The sequence below is a fragment of the Lonchura striata genome, chromosome 1 (genome assembly GCF_050655825.1).
Source record: "Lonchura striata isolate lonStrDom1 chromosome 1, ASM5065582v1, whole genome shotgun sequence".
Taxonomy (NCBI): domain Eukaryota; kingdom Metazoa; phylum Chordata; class Aves; order Passeriformes; family Estrildidae; genus Lonchura; species Lonchura striata.
In genome coordinates this window covers 57942466-57958378 of record NC_140703.1, presented here as the reverse complement: position 1 = coordinate 57958378, position 15913 = coordinate 57942466, and the positions used below count along the sequence as shown (strand labels likewise).

Genomic DNA, 15913 nt, shown 5'->3' with positions numbered 1-15913 from the left:
AGTCAGTGGGTATGAAAACTAATAGCATGTTAGCAAGAAAAATGCTACATGAAAAGTATTGGCTTTGTTGTAAATTAAAGACTAAATACAATCACAAGAGCACACTTTAACAAAGAAAAGTTTTATATTGTATTGTGATAATAGACATCATATATGAAACAAGCAACGTAATTATTTTGGTTTTTTTATAGAGTCATAGAATCATAGAATGGCTTTGGTTGGAAGGAACCTCAAAGATCATCTAGTTCCAGTCCCCTCTGCCATGGGCGGGGACACTTACCACTAGGCCAGGTTGCTCATAGCACCATCCAACCTGGCCTTGGACACTGCCAGGCATGGTGCACCCACAACTTCTCCAGGCTACCTGTTCCTGTGCCTTACCACCCTCACAATAAAGAATATCTTCCTTATATCTGATCTAAACCTACTTAGTTTCTGTTTGAAGCCATTCCCCATTGCCCTGTCACTACATGCTCTTGTAAATAGTCTCCATCTTTTTCATAGTCTCCCTTCAGATGCTAGAAGCCTGCAATTAGGTCACCCCAAAACCTTCTCTTCTCCAGGTGGACAAAATCAATTCCCTCAGTCTTTCCCCATAAGAAAGCTGCTCCATTCCTCTGATCAACTTGGTGGACCTCCATTAGACTCACTCCAACAGGTCCTTCCTGTGCTGGAGACCCCAGAGCTGGATGCAGTGTTCCAGGTGGGGTTTCACCAGAGGGGAGCAGAGGGGCACAACCCCCTCCCTCTCCCTGCTGTCCACACTGCTTTGGATGCATCCCAGAACAGGTTTGGCTTTCTGGGCTGAGTGAGTGCTCATGGCTGGGTCATGTCCATGTCCAGCCTCTCATGCAGCAGCACCCCCAAGTCCTTCTCAGCAGGACTGAACTCCATACATACATCCCCCAGCCTGTGTTGACACTGATGGTTAAATCCCATGAGATTCCTTTTGCCCCTGTTCTTGAGCTTGTCCAGGTCCCTCTGGATAGCATCCTGTCCTTCAGGTGTGTCAACTTCACTGCTCAGTTTGGTGTCATCTGCAAATCTGCTGAGGTGTACCTTGTCCCTTCATCTGTGTCATTAATGAAGTTATTAAGTAACACTGGTCTCTGAGAGATACCACTCATCACTGATGTCATTAGGACTCTGAGTTGTTAACTGCTATCCCCCGGATGCTACCAATAGTAGATGACATGGCTCTGGTTAACCACTCTGGATAACAACATTCCATCAAACAGTCCACCCAGCAAATCAATCTCTTCCAATTTAGAGAGAAGGATATTCTTAGGGACTCTGTCAAAGGCTTTACAGAAGACCAGATAAATGACATTTGTAGCCCCCTTCCCTTGTCCACTGATGCAGTGACCCCATCATAGAAGGTCACTGAGTTAGTCAGGGAGGACTTGACCTGCTGGCTGGCTATCCTAAATCACCTCCCTGTCCTCCCTGTGCCTCAGCAAAGCTTCTAGGAGAATCTGTCCCATGCCCTTCCCAGAGGCAGCTGGGAAGCTGACTGGTCAGTAGTTCCTAGAGTCCTCATTTCAATCCTTTTTAAAGATAGGTAAAATATTTACCTTTATCCAGTCACCTGGACTTCACCTGACTACCATAACTTTTAAAATATCACAGGATGCAGGTTGGCAACAACATCAGCCAATTCGCTCAGAGCTCTGGAACTCATTTCATTGGGTTCCATAAACTTATTCAGGTTCTCCAGGCTGCCATGAACATGACCTTTATTTACAGTGGGAAGGCCTGTGCTCCCCTAGTTGAGTTCCTCAGCCTTCTCTTCATCTGTTATTCCCTGTTCACTGACAAAAACTGTTTATCAGGGGCAGTACACTTTCTTTGATCTTCCCTTTCTGGCTCATATACTGTTGGAAGCCCTTCTAGTTTTTCTTTGTTCCCTTGTTGGGTTCAGTTCCAGTTTCACCTTGGCCTTCCTCACCCCATCCCGACCCAAACAAATTTCATCTCTATACTCTTCTTCTTTCCAGGTTACCTGTCTTTGTTTCCACTGCCTGTGCATTTGTTCTTTTCCTTTAGTTTGACCTGCAGTTCCCTACCCGGACATGCCAGTCTCTCGCCTTCCTTACCTGATTTATTGTTCCTGGGGATTGCTGGGGATTGCAGTTTTCTTGACACTGATTAAGCCTCTGTTGGGTTACTGTGTTTAGTTTTGGGCACAACATTTTCAAAAAGGCAGACAAATTGGAAAGAATTCAGAGGAGAGCAACAAAAAAGATAAAATAAGATCTGTGGGAAAAGGTTAAGTGAACTAGGCATGTTCAGACTAAACAAAAGAACACTGAAGGGAGGCATGACATCTACAAATACATTGAGTTACTATGAAGAGGATAGGGACAAATTATTCTTCTTAGTCAATGAGGACAGAACTAACAGGCTCATGCTGCAGCAGAGAACATCCAGGTTAAGCGTAGAGGAAAAACTTTAACTAATAGAAATAGTTAAAAATACAACATGCTGCCAAAGCAGCCTGGAAAACTCCCTCTGAGGCTTAGGTTTTAGTTTGCTCTTGCTTTGTATCTGGTAGAGGAAGGATCACACTGATGGAGTGAGGATCACACTGGTAGAGGTTAGGGCTCTAGACAGCTTCCTTCTACACTGCAGATTTATTATGTGACCTTGGGAAAGCTGGTTAGCAGCACATTTCAGCTCTCTAGCTGTAAAACAGTGAGAAAAGCAATTCCCTAGCTCTCAGAGATGCTGTTAGGATAAATAGTTAAGGCTTCTCAGACTCACTATGAGCCAACTAAGCAACTATACAAATTAAACATTGAAACCTTCTACAGTGCAAAGGCACCAACCCCCCGATATACCTGTAAGTGCCTTCCCATCCAGAGGGCTTCCGTGAGTGCTGCAATAGGCTTCAGACAACACATCCAGTCTAGGATTCATTTGGATGACCCAAACCAAGCTGCATCTGAGAAAAGAAAAAGTACAGAGTAATAATAAATCAGTGGCTGATATGGCAGGCCACTAGCAGCTCAGCCTAACTAAGCTGACCTGAAGTCAATGGACTCTACTTAGTAGAGTCTTAGTAGAAGATGCATGAAGACTCAGTACCAGTCATCAAGGATGAAAAGAGACCAGTTATCAGGATTCTCTCACACCTGTCTGCAAAAATTGTAACACAGTGATGTTGCTGAGATTAACCCTGAAAAGTAGATTAAAACCAAGTTAGAAAGGCAGACAACATTAAAAGCAAAAATATAAGATGTGAATATAAGAGGAACAGACTTATTTTGTCATATATTTAGGCAAAAGTTTATTCTTATTTGTTGCTTATTTTCATGAGGGTAGTTTTGATGGCTAGAAAGGAGCTGCATTTCCTATCTAAAATTAATTATCAATAATAAATCCTTTGAAAAGCTCAAAGTAAAGCAGCAGTAGCAACATCCCACTTAAAGAATCGAGGTCTTGTGATATTATAAGTTGAGGAGAATGTGAAAGAAAATATTGTAAATAAATGTAGTCAGTTTAAATCTGTGATTTTTTTACTCAGCATAGGCTTTGTAAAGAATTTAATTACATCCTTTATTATTATTATTATTGCTGTTGTTGCTGCTGCTGTTGATGCTATTGTTATTATAATATTCCTGTATAAAACTAATGCAGTTTCATCTTACTTGATTTGCTTTACAGATGGACAGAACACACATTTCCTTGGCTCTCAGTACAGTGAGACTCAAAATAAAAAAATGCTGTATTTTCCAAGCTATTTTGTCCCATACCTTATTCAGCCTATTTCACATTCCCCAGCCTGCTCCCTATCAGCTCAGCTGATACATCAGACTGGGGTTACGTATAGCAAGTGCAGGTGCAATAATTACTTTTCCAAACACATCTCACAATCCAGGCTTTACTCTAGTAGAAACATTCACTTTGAAGAATTTGTACTTAAACTACAAGAGTAAAAAAAGTTAAGCATCCTCTAACTCTTCCATTGCATTAGAAACCCTGAATAAACATCTGAATAAAAGAAAGCTATGTGAAAGAACTGATTTGCTATTAGCATGTAGAACCCAAGAGACAAAAAATAAATAATGAAACACTAGCACCTAAAACATTTACATAAAAATAAACAGAAACCATGTCATATTTTTGGTGCTGAAGCATAAAATGAGACACATTTCAATAAAGGAATAAATGTGTCTCCTCATGGGCACAAGTGGTTTCATTTACTAGCAGCTATGCAGAAAAAAAAGGAGTAATGTAAATGACAGAATAACTGGAAAGTAAGTCATGAGCCCAGGTGGAGAAAATGAAAAGCATGACACAAGATCTCAGAAGACCTTGACAGCACACAAGCACAATGAGCTACATTAGCCCAAATGCTATTGGCATTCATCTGAGAAGTCAAATGTTTACTGCATGAATTATGTGCTATATGCTTATTCATATGCATCTCTACAATCACTACAAAAGCCTTTCAAGTAGATTTGTGTGAACTGTGGATGTTTTTGTTTTGTTTTTTTTTTTAAAATTCAGTTGAGAAACCAACAACAAAAATTCAGCTTAATATTTGGCTTTATTTTCAAGTTATTTCAGCCATCCTCTAATCCTCTGGGGGGGAAATGTACAGCAAAATGTAAAATGAAAAAGTTTGTTTGAAATTAAGAGCTTCATTTCAAAAAATAAAAAGTAGAAACAAGAAAAAGACTGGTAAGGAAGAAAAAATCTCCAAAGGGAAAATAGAGATGCAATACTAACTTTGAACTTAGACACTTCCCACATAGTAATCAAGTGACTTGCTAGCTAACCACACATGTATACCAGAGAAACAAGTGAGAATGAGACTGTGGGGAGTGTGGTAGCAGTTCTGCACTCACAGTATTTTCTTTCATCTCATAGTACATATATTTGTGCAGCTGATACATTTACCTGTTGTATTTTTTACATGTTGCAGACAACAGTTTACCAATAGGTTGTAGATAGTGCTTTGCTGAAAAAAAAAAACCAAAACACCAAAACAAAAACCACAACCACAGTAATTAAAGGTTTTAATAATGTAGAAGCAGTTTTTGTACATGCACTACACAGAAGATGATCTGTGAAGGCTTCATGTGTGTACTCCTTAGTGACTCAGTTTTAGACAATTTTTTAGTTTTAGATCAAAAAGGAGTAATTAAATCTTTTATTCTCCTTTTGAAATGCTCTGGAAAGGTTGTTTATCTTAGTTCCTATGGAAATAACACAGATATTCTGCTTCAGATTTCAAGGAGCACTGGACATCATTCAAGAAAATAGAATTTTGCCAAGTATTTCCTGGCATTACTTAGTTCTGAATAATATTGCAATACATAGAATCACAGAATCATAGAAATTTTTAGGTTGGAAAAGACCTTTAAGATCTTCAGTTTCAACCATAAACCTAATACTGCCAAGTCCACCACCAAATCATGTCCCTAAGTGGCACATCTACATATCTTTTAAATATCTTCAGGGATTCTTGATGTAACGAGCTTCCTAGAAAGTTTGTTCCAGTGTTTGACATCCCTTTCAGTGAAAAAATGTTTTTCTTAATATCCAATCTAAACCTCCTCTGGAGCAACTTGAGGCCTTTTCCTCTTGTCCTCTCACTTTTTACCTGGGAGAAGAGACCTACTCCCACCTTGCTACAATCTCTTTTCAGATATTTGTAGGGAGCCATAAGGCCTCCCTTCTTCTCCGGGCTAAACACCTTCAGCTTCCTCAGCTGCTCCTTCTAGGACTTGTGTTCCAGACCCTTCCCCAGCTGCATTGCCCTACTCTGGACTCACTCCAGCTCCTGGATGCCTTTTTTGTAGTCAGGAGCCAAAAACAGAGCATGGGACTCAAGGTGTGGACTCGCCACTGCTGAGTATAGGGGGACAGTCACTGCCCTGGTCCTGCTGGTCCTGTTTCTGATACAATCTAGGATGTCACTGGCATTCTTGGCCTCCTGGGCACACTGCTGGCTCAAATTCAGCTGGCACGTTAGGCTAAAGCCGTAATTAAATATTTCAGTAGTTTCATGTATTTATTTTCCTTCAAGCTTTATGATTTGAATGATGCCAGTAATAGAGGGGAAACATGTTTGTCTTTCTGAACTGTCACAGATGACACAGATAAGTAAAACGGATGTAGGTGTTTCTGTTTTGTTTCTTACTAATGAGGCTTTTCAAGTTTCAATAATGAAGACTTTGACATTCAAAATCTTTGCATCTATTGCCCTCATCAAGGTATATCATGAGGAAGAATGCCCAATTTTTGTGCTGATAAGAAGCACAGGGATAATCTAAAAAAAAAAAAAGACAACAGCAGCTAGGGAAAAAAAAAACAACAAATGTAATCCCTCAGGTTTATTGCAGTAAAACACATGTGGAGGATCACTTTGACCTACAAAAATATATTGCCACCAGTGCAACCAGTGAGTGGTTAGACAGTGAAATGACAGTAGAGCCCACAGGCCTCTCAAGTGCAAAAATGACAGAAGAGAGAGGCAAAAATTCAGCATTTGCTGAAAACTACTGTTTTCATCTGTGCATTTAGGCCAATGCCAACTATTCTACTCCCCTGCGTACCATTAGATTATTTGACTTGACCAATTAATCTAATTTTACACTACTTTGGGGACGAGAAAAATCAACTAGAGGAACATATTGATGTTTCAGATATATTTGACTCAACCTACTCTATCTACAACAAATTGGACATACTGGTTTTCTTGAGCTCAACTGGAATTAGACAAGGCTTGCTACGTGCCTCCAGCTCTTGGTAGATGTGTGAATCAACAAACACAGGTAACCAAAGGCAACCATCAAACCCCAGCGGAAATACAAAGAGCAGATTTATTTCATTACCTCTCTGACAACTCCAGCAGCAGAGACACACGGGGACACACAGGCTCGGTTAGGCTCAGCTCATCCTGGAGGGCAGCAGAGGGGGAAGAGGGGCACTCTGCACCTCACTATAACAAAAGCTTTGTTCATGGCTTCACTCTCATGTCTGTGAGTGTGTTCTCTCTCCGCAGGAATTCTACTTGTCAAAATAGGGAGAGGCTGGACAAGATAAGGCATAAAAAATAGGGTTTTCCCACAGTGACATTTTTAGCATCCGCAGCTGCAAGGTCACTGAGTAAAACTATTCCCTCCGCTTTGACAAATTTTCCAGTTTTAACCCTCTCTTCCCAATGTTGGGTAACATTCGCCTTCAAAAATAACCCATTCAGACTTTATTTTGTTATCCAGCTACTGAAAACATCCTTTTCCTTCTATGCTGGCCTGTTTCTTTCCTCCTTTCTCTGAGCTTTTGCTTCTCTGTCACAAGGTCCCATACCCTTAAAAACACAAAACCTGAGAAAATACCTCCACACTGGAATGTATTTCAAATGTCCTGCTGGTGACTGCTATTGTTTCAGTTGTCTGGTTCCACTGGGGTATTTTCACAGGTCCCCACCTTTATCCCAAGTAATACAATGCTGTTTGCATTCCTGAATGAAAAGAGAAGGCATAACCAACTTTGAACATTTCATGAACAAGTGCTGTGCACTGGGAATCCTGATCAAAAAAGCACAGCCACAAGCTAAACTACAAGAAGAGGACTGGTTAGAAATAGAGTCTTAAATAATAAATCAGAAGATCACTTTTGCTAGGAATGGAAAAGAAATCTGGCATATGAAGACATGGAAAGGTCCTGTCAGGAATAACATTGCATAGATTTGCAACCCTCTAACCATATTAACCATTGTCTTTAAAAGGTAAGAAAATTTTTTAAGTGTTGGCTTGTAACCCTTTTGATAAGAAAAATATAAAAGTAGTACAAGGAGAACTGATTTAAAAATTAAAATAAATCCTAGCTCAGCTTTACTCTCCCTTATTGCTCCAAACTTACTTGAGTTTTAGTACAATGTGGTTAGAACGTAAAAATTACCTCTTTTTAAGTGGAGAGCCAAAGACAAAAAAGAAACTATTCTCATAAAAATTTGTTTAGCTGACATGCATTTGTTCTATCAGAAACTGGATGATAAATATGTAATGAGTTGTGTTTGTTCTCTTGCTTTATCACTGCGCAATACTGATATTCCTTCCTGAACCCCAATGAAAGGGAGATGCAGTGACTCCTCTAAAAAATCCAAGCACTGGAAAGCAGACTGCGACTTGCAAGGAGCAGCATTCCCTATGACAGAGATTGATCTTGTATCAGCAGCACTCATGGAAATTAATACTATATAAGAGAGTAGATAACAAAATGTTATCACTTCCTTTCAGATGCCTCTATTACTTTTAGACTCCTGCTATTACACACATCCCTTTCTGTTGTTCCCTCTTGTCACCTTTTGCAGTCAATAGGGAGGAAGAGGCACTTTTAAGGTGTTTCTTCTGACCCATTTAAAATGTTTGCATTAGGATGAGATAAACTGTATTCAGTACCGTCTTACTTTCTTTAGGATGAGCCATAGGAGTTCAGGCACAGACATCTATGTTTCACACCCTCACTGTAGACATCTGTAATTTGTCCTATAAATCCCAGACAAAAGAGAAAACAAGACCAAGAGAGAAAAAGAGGAGAAAAGACAAAGAGAACAAATAATGCCAGAGGTCCTAGTATGTGATATAACTAAAATTTAAAAGCTAAGTAACAAATTTAAAGTTAAAAAAAAAAAAAAGATAGAAAAGATAAAAAGTCAAACAGCATCTCAAAAAGAACTCAAAGTGGGTCAGAAGAAGCATGTTACCTTTTTCCCTTAATTTTAGACTAAAAGGTCATCCAAACCACCACCACTGCAAGTTTTTTCTGTGCAGTATGTCTGTTAGTGTCCTCATAAAAAATAAATTTCAAAATATATGAACTTGAGAAATGTTGCTTTATTCTAAAGGAAAAACTGAAACCACTTGTAAATGCATCTTCAGAGGTTCCTTTATTTTTTAAATTACTGTGAGCATTCTTTTTCCTAGTTTGGCTCCATTTCCTTCTGACTTGTTCTAAACAATTCTATTTGTTTTCACGCATGTTAAAGGACACATTCAGACTAATTCTGGACAAAAGAAAAGGGGTTAAAATTTTATGCACTACTGGTATAGCTGTACTCAAAGCCATCAACTCAGCAAGGGTTAAAGTGCAATTAGCAGATTTACAGATGAATTACAATTACTTCAGGGTTTTTTTTTTTTTTTCATTTTCAAATTACCATGTCATAGAAACTCAACAATTTGAAAAAAATTATTTTTCTTTTTTTTTTTTTTTGTCAGAATAGGAAGGAATTCAAACAACAGAGAGTGGAAAAGAATATTAAGAAAATAAACAATGCAGAAAATTTTCACTGTGTTAGCAAAAGAGACTACTTTTCTCCTTTCAGGTTTTGTCTCTTTCAGACTTGATACATTTTGGTACTTCTAGTGTTGCTAAATACTTTCTTTCTCTAAGAGTTTTAGTATTCAGTTATGCAATATTGCATTTGAGGTAATCTTATTTGTAAATGAATCTGTAGGATTGATGTTAATATGTAGTTTGATTTGTTAGGCACAATCTTGAAAAGTCGTAAACTCACTTTGCATCCTTATATACTCATATATTAAAGAGTTATAATTTATAGTAAACATCTGCTTTATAATACTGATGTGACAGAAGGGATTAGACAAGGAAAAAGGGCTTTGGGTGTGATAGCCCAAGCACAAATATGCACATGTATAAGCAAACCTTCAAATTGTAACTGAGCTTATGCCAGTCCAAGGATTATTAATGCACATGTCAATGTCAAATTTAATAAAGCTGTTGCATTAATTGTAACTATTGTGTCTTGTACTAACACCTGTCAAGGTGTTTCTGGTGCAGAAAATCTTTGTAATGAATGAGCTAGATAACATAAATTATAAGTGAGCTAGCCTTCTACCTCAGGAGATCTAAATTCAAAAACTGTTTTTAGTCTCAAATGAGTTGTTTATCACACCCCGCTGAACCTCCAAATATGGCACAGTTCTGCATGGGTGGAAATCTGGACTCAGGAGATGTGAAAGATTGGAATATTAGGCTGTATCACTAATCGAGATTGTGGTGTATTGGCAGAGACAAGTAGGGAAGTGTATACGTGTGTACAGCAAAATCCAACTCCTTCCCTCACAAACCAGAACCATTCATATCTTAAATTCTATAAGCAGGATGTTTGTTAGCAAATTTTGGACAGAAAAATAAATTTTGGTGCAGAAAAATAAGATACTGTTACTAATGACAGCTTTTGCAAATCAACCACATACAGCTGTTGATGATATTCTCCCATCAGAAGCAATGGTATCCATGTGAACACCAGTCAGTGCTACTTATCTCTGAAAATGCTGAATATCATTGTTGAAGCCTGAATGCAAAGATCTATGAAGACTGCAATCCTATAAGTTTCAGTTTTCTACATAACTGCTCTCATGCAAAATAAATTATAGAGAAGCATCTCATTCATGACAAAAAAATGGAAAAATTCACAGTGGAAAGTCAATAAAAATATTTTTATGCCAACAATAACATATATTAATATCTCTTTACAGGAATTGCATTCATTTAAATTCAATTAATCCAATTTTCACTGGAGGTAAGACACCACAGTGCTAGGTCTGTGCAGAATCACAACTTACATTCGTTTTTACAAACATACAAAGCCAGCTAAAATAAGCTCCTTCCATGTTCTTGCACACCACATACAGCACCATGGGAGGATTGCCCTATTTTCATCAGTGAGCAGAAGAGTGAAGAGAAGGGTGCTGGGAGCATCCACACAAATTTTAGTGGTGGCTGTGCCAAAGCCACATTCCAACTTGAAGGTCTCGTCATTGCACGTTCTTCTTCTATACAATGGGCTTCACTTTTCCAACTGGGCTTCAGCAATACATCTTTAAGGATCTCTAGGTTGAAAGTGGAGGTGCAAACCTTCAGCTTAACAGTAAAATGTTTATCTTTTTAGGGCAAAGCAAGGAAAATCCTTATTAGCACAGGGCAAATTTTTCACTTTTCAAAGCTCCAAGTTAAGTTTCAGCATCCCAAACAAAGGTCTGCTAAGAAAGTAAGAAGGAAACATCACACCCTCAGCATACAAAAGGCAAGATGTGGAGGGTGGATATAAGTCAGAGGGTGACTGTTCAAACATACCACAATAAATCTCAAGTCCTCTATTAGCAAACATTAAATATTTGTCTCTGCAACTTTACTAGAACTGTCTGCTGTAAGATAACAAACAGGAGGGGAGAACCATTTTACTGTTCCTGTCTTCCTAAGGGAAACATCCCAGCTGAATAGACTAAGTTGCCCAGAACTAAGAAAGATGACAAGAGCCTACTCAGCAGGTGGATTTTTACTATGAGGTTTTAATGCAGTAAAGAAACCCCATGGGATAAATAGGAAGGGTATAAATCTGAGTTTTGCAATATTCAGATACCAACGAAGAAACCTAGATGGCAAAATTTTGTTTTTCTTCATCAATAAAAAACTGCCTCATTTTGCTGTTAAGTAGGTACTTAATTATATTAATGTACACTGGACTTTGGTTTAATACAGAAATTTTCAAATATCAGTGTTAAATGAAAAAGACTACTGATATTACAAAAACTTTTTAGAATTGCAGAATTGCATGTTATTCAAGAGCTACGTTATGAATTAGCAGTCCAGTAAGTAATATATTTTTCATAAAAGTCCTAATAAATATTTAAACAAGTAGACAATTAATGCTTCAGAAGGTAAATTTGTATTCAGCTATTTATTTAAAAAGTAATCCAATTTCAATCTCCTTTAAAAGAATAAAAATAATTTCTGCACAAACTTATACAGAAATGAATATGAAAACCAATTCAAAGGTCACAACTCCTTAATAATAAGCTATAAGTAAAATTCAAAATGAAGACCAAATGCTATGCTTACTTATGTTTATTAAGGAAAAGGATTGTATAAGAAAAATAAGTTGTCATAATTCACATGCTTCTGTCTGTGTTTTGTAGTTGGCACATTCTTCTGCAACAGCACAGACCAATAACCAATGTTTTGACACACTGATTTTGTAATGGCCTAAGAAACAGAAAGTGAATAAGTAATGTGTAATCGGCAAATAAAAAGCACAGAGACTTAGGGAATACAGATCACTCCATTCAGACTAAGTTTTCTGATGTTTATTTATTTATGTTTATATTTACATTTATAAAATCATCATTAGAAGGCTAGACATACACACATATGTACACATATATTTGTGTCTGCCTTCTACCGAAACAAGAAGATGTAACTATGATTTCTATCTCAAAGAGAAACTGGTAATAGAGTCAGATTTTTCTTTGATAATCTTGTTTTTTGTGAAAATGTTCAGAAGCCTGTTTTTCATAACAAAGTATGGAAATTAGTAAGAAATAAAGAAATTTAAAATTTATTAAACATTGGTTTTGGACACAGTTGTTAGTGCTATTTTCAATCAGGATTTTTCTCAAAAGCTTTTAATCTTACCTTTTCTTCAAGCTGCACTCTCAGGATTTGTTCAAAATACATCTGATCCTTGCTTACAGCCTTGCCTCTCTGCTTCTCTGGAGTTGCATCTCTCTCACAGAGATAATATCTTCAAAAACAGTATTTAGCAAAGATTCTTCATCTGTATGGGCACATGCATGTGTTCTCAGCACTTTGGATAGTGACAGGTGGCTGAATTTGGGGTAGGGGAAAGCTATTTTTTCCACTATCTGGTTCCATAAAAGGTCATAACTATTGATTATAATTATCTTAAATGAACTGAAAGTGGATTTTGGCTAATGAATAAAAGATGCAGATATAAAAGTAGACTTTAAAACAATTAATGCAGAACTCTAACATGGCAATACTGCATTTATTGGAGGCAGGAGAGACCAAAACAATTCTAGAAATTTGACATTCTCTTTCAAGGAACAACAAAAAGATGAGATTTAATAAAGGTCAATCAAGAATGAATCCAACTCATTGTTCTACAGTCATACAGTCACTAGAATGGCCACTGAGTGAGTACACTCAGTGGTCATTAAAGAGAAAAAGATGTCACAAGTTTTTACTGAAATATAGCTAAAAAGAACTACATGAGTCTTTTAGAAAAGCAAAGAGAAAACAATACTGAAGTATTCAGACAACCCAATAATTATTTTATTATATATTTCAAAATATTTCTGGTAGATATTTTTAAGGGAAAAGCCTACATTAGTTCATTTACTGTCTTTTGATTCTAGTGTCACAGAATGTTCTAAGAGTCAGAAAGTTCATGTTTTGAGAAAAAACATGAGATTCTGCTTTTATGAGAAAAAAAAAAAGCAGAAGAATATCACCTATATCTCTGGAAAGCTTTAGAGAAAAACAGAGCAACAGATTTCAAATTAAACAATCAAGCATGCAGATTCCTGGGACTAATGAACATGGAAAACATTGCAAGTGATAAAAGGTTATGAGTTTGTTTTTGAAGTGATTAAGTCTGTGATCATCATGCCAGACCAAAATGACAAGGAAGAAATACAAGGAGTCCTTGAAATGGTAAAGTATGAAAGAATATTTTTAATAAGAACAGGAGTACTTCTTTGGAAAGAATATAAAAGACAGATATTTGCAAACCTTCGTAAATGCTTTCAGTGATCTTAAGAAAAAGAGTCCCTAGTCCAAAGGTGCTTTGGCAGTGAAAAGGAAATTAAGTTGTCTCCAGATTCACATCCAGTCCAATAAGAGCAGTCTAGTCCCAGTCGCCTAATGAGCCATAATCGTTAATGAAACCTGCGTGTCAGTACGGTCAAGCACACAAGGAGACTCTGTGTAGACTTAGTAACTGGATATGTCATGGCTCACGTCCTTAATTGCAAGACACCAACCACATTTGAAAACAAATTGTTTGTTTTGACATGTATTGTTAAAACCTAGGCATGTGAAACTCCAGCAGACAGGATCTCCCCCTGGAGGTGTTGACAAACATCTACTGCCTTTTAGTCACTTTAGAGAAGTGAAGTGTGCATTTTTAGACTTGTTCACTAGCTGCTAAAATGCAGTTGTCAGTAATGTTACTAAGCTGTAACAAGTGTATCCCATTCCCTAAAAGTAAAAAATTGTTTATTTTATTATGGTGAACAGATCTGCAAATCAAACACAAGTCTAAGAAAGATTTAAGGGTTGTGGACGCTCTTTCCAGAACAGTTGACAGGAGTGAGGTAGTACTGATTAAAGTGTACTGGTACATAAAACTGAATTTATAACAAGTACCCTAGAAAGTATGGAGATTGTGATCCTCAGAATAATTGCTCAGGAGGGGGAGCTGGAAAAAGTGGTCCTAACTCTTAAGATTGGAATGGTTATAACCTGTCACTAGTCTAATCTGAAGCCAGACCTCTCAGTTTCCTGTGAAGCTCTTTAAAGATACCACACATGGTGAATTCCAGCATAACATGGGAAAAAAATGTTGAAAAAGATGTGGTAAGACCATTTAGGCCTACCAAAACAAATGACAATGTTTGTAAACAATATCTGTAATGTAAATATTAGTGTTTACCTCATGCAACAAGAACAAAAGCCCTGCTAGAAAAATAACTTATCTTTTTGACAGGAGGAAGGGCACGTGGAAGAGAAATTAGACACAGATTTGTTTATTTTAACTGAAGAAATTCGTTGCTCTTACGCTTATAGTCTCATTTCCTTGGGCCAGCTTTGCAAATGGATATTACAGATTACTCCATGGTTATGTGTATTGCACCCACTCCCGCCAAACATACTATGCTTAACAAAACTATATCTAAATATGGATGGAAGGATTTTGGTTACAGACAACAAAAAGTCTTGCAGAGGAATTAGATGTACCCATACACATGAGGGTAAGCAATTTTCAGCATCTAGATCTAAAGGTGTTATTTCCTGTTTTTTGACTGTCTTTATTTTTAAAAGGTTAGACTAGAGTTGTTTGAGTGGTAGTTGGAAAATATCTGAAAATATAGCTCAAATTTAAAAAGCTTATGAAATCAGTCTCTGATCATCTTATAATTAAGTTGAAGGATAACATAAGTGAAGCATTACATCTTAACAATTTATTTTTTATGAGAATTAATTATAAAAAAATGAAAACAAAACTGTCTTTCATGTAAGAAACTTATAGTAAAAAAATTTGCATAAGGATGCAAGGGCAAATTTAAATAAAGAAGCGATAAGAATGGCAAGCTGCCAACAATTAATGTAAAAGTTAAATGAATCTTGCACATAACATCTCTTGTACCTAAATAGTTTTCCAATTAATTGTTGTTCATCAGACAGGATGATAGAATGGGTGAAACTTTCTCAATTTTTCTAAGAAGGAATAAGGAATAGGGAATGCTGCCTGCCATCTTGTCTTAGATGCTTTCAGCAAGGGAACAATTTCATCAAAATAAGTCAAATAAGAAATCATGCTATCTATATGAACAGGATAACTGGGTTTTGCCAACAGCACTTTCATATCTCCATAGAAACTTGCAAGTACAAATTATGACTGAGCAAACCCTGAAAGGCAAAAAAATTAGGATGAAAATTGAAGTTACAAGCAAATTTAAACTACACAAGTATTACTCAATTGAATATGTTGAATTTAGAAAAACTAAGATACTTGAGTGTATTTTTCAATTTGAAATTAAAATTGCAATGAAAAATGTTAAGTTGAACTTGTAAAACATAGATATCTAGAAAAGGGAAATACCTTTATCTTCAGCATATAAATCTGTTTTTTTCTTTTTCTAAAAAGAAATTTTCAGAACCATTATTTTACTCAGACCAAAACTAAAACATTCTACTTATAATGAAGCAGAACACAACTTTTACAATGTTGTGATTTAGCCGCAAAACTAAAAGAAAAAAAGCAGTGTGAAGTTTTCATACTCACCCTTTTTTTGTTTAAATGGGAAATGCTTTTGCACTTTTCAGGTGCTTACAACAAATAATGAAAGTT

General features: G+C 36.9%; 1 long non-coding RNA gene across 1 annotated transcript in view; it reads right to left on the bottom strand.

The window, feature by feature from the left end:
- The window catches only part of LOC110470852 (uncharacterized), a 113942-nt gene extending 100991 nt beyond the window's left edge, over window positions 1-12951 (bottom strand). Inside the window, exons 1-2 of the long non-coding RNA XR_014954387.1 lie at window positions 6846-12951; window positions 2841-2944 (exon numbers count right to left, since the gene is read on the bottom strand). This is a non-coding gene — a long non-coding RNA (uncharacterized LOC110470852). The remainder of the gene's footprint in view (window positions 1-2840; window positions 2945-6845) is intronic.
- Between the last annotated feature and the right edge of the window lie 2962 nt (window positions 12952-15913).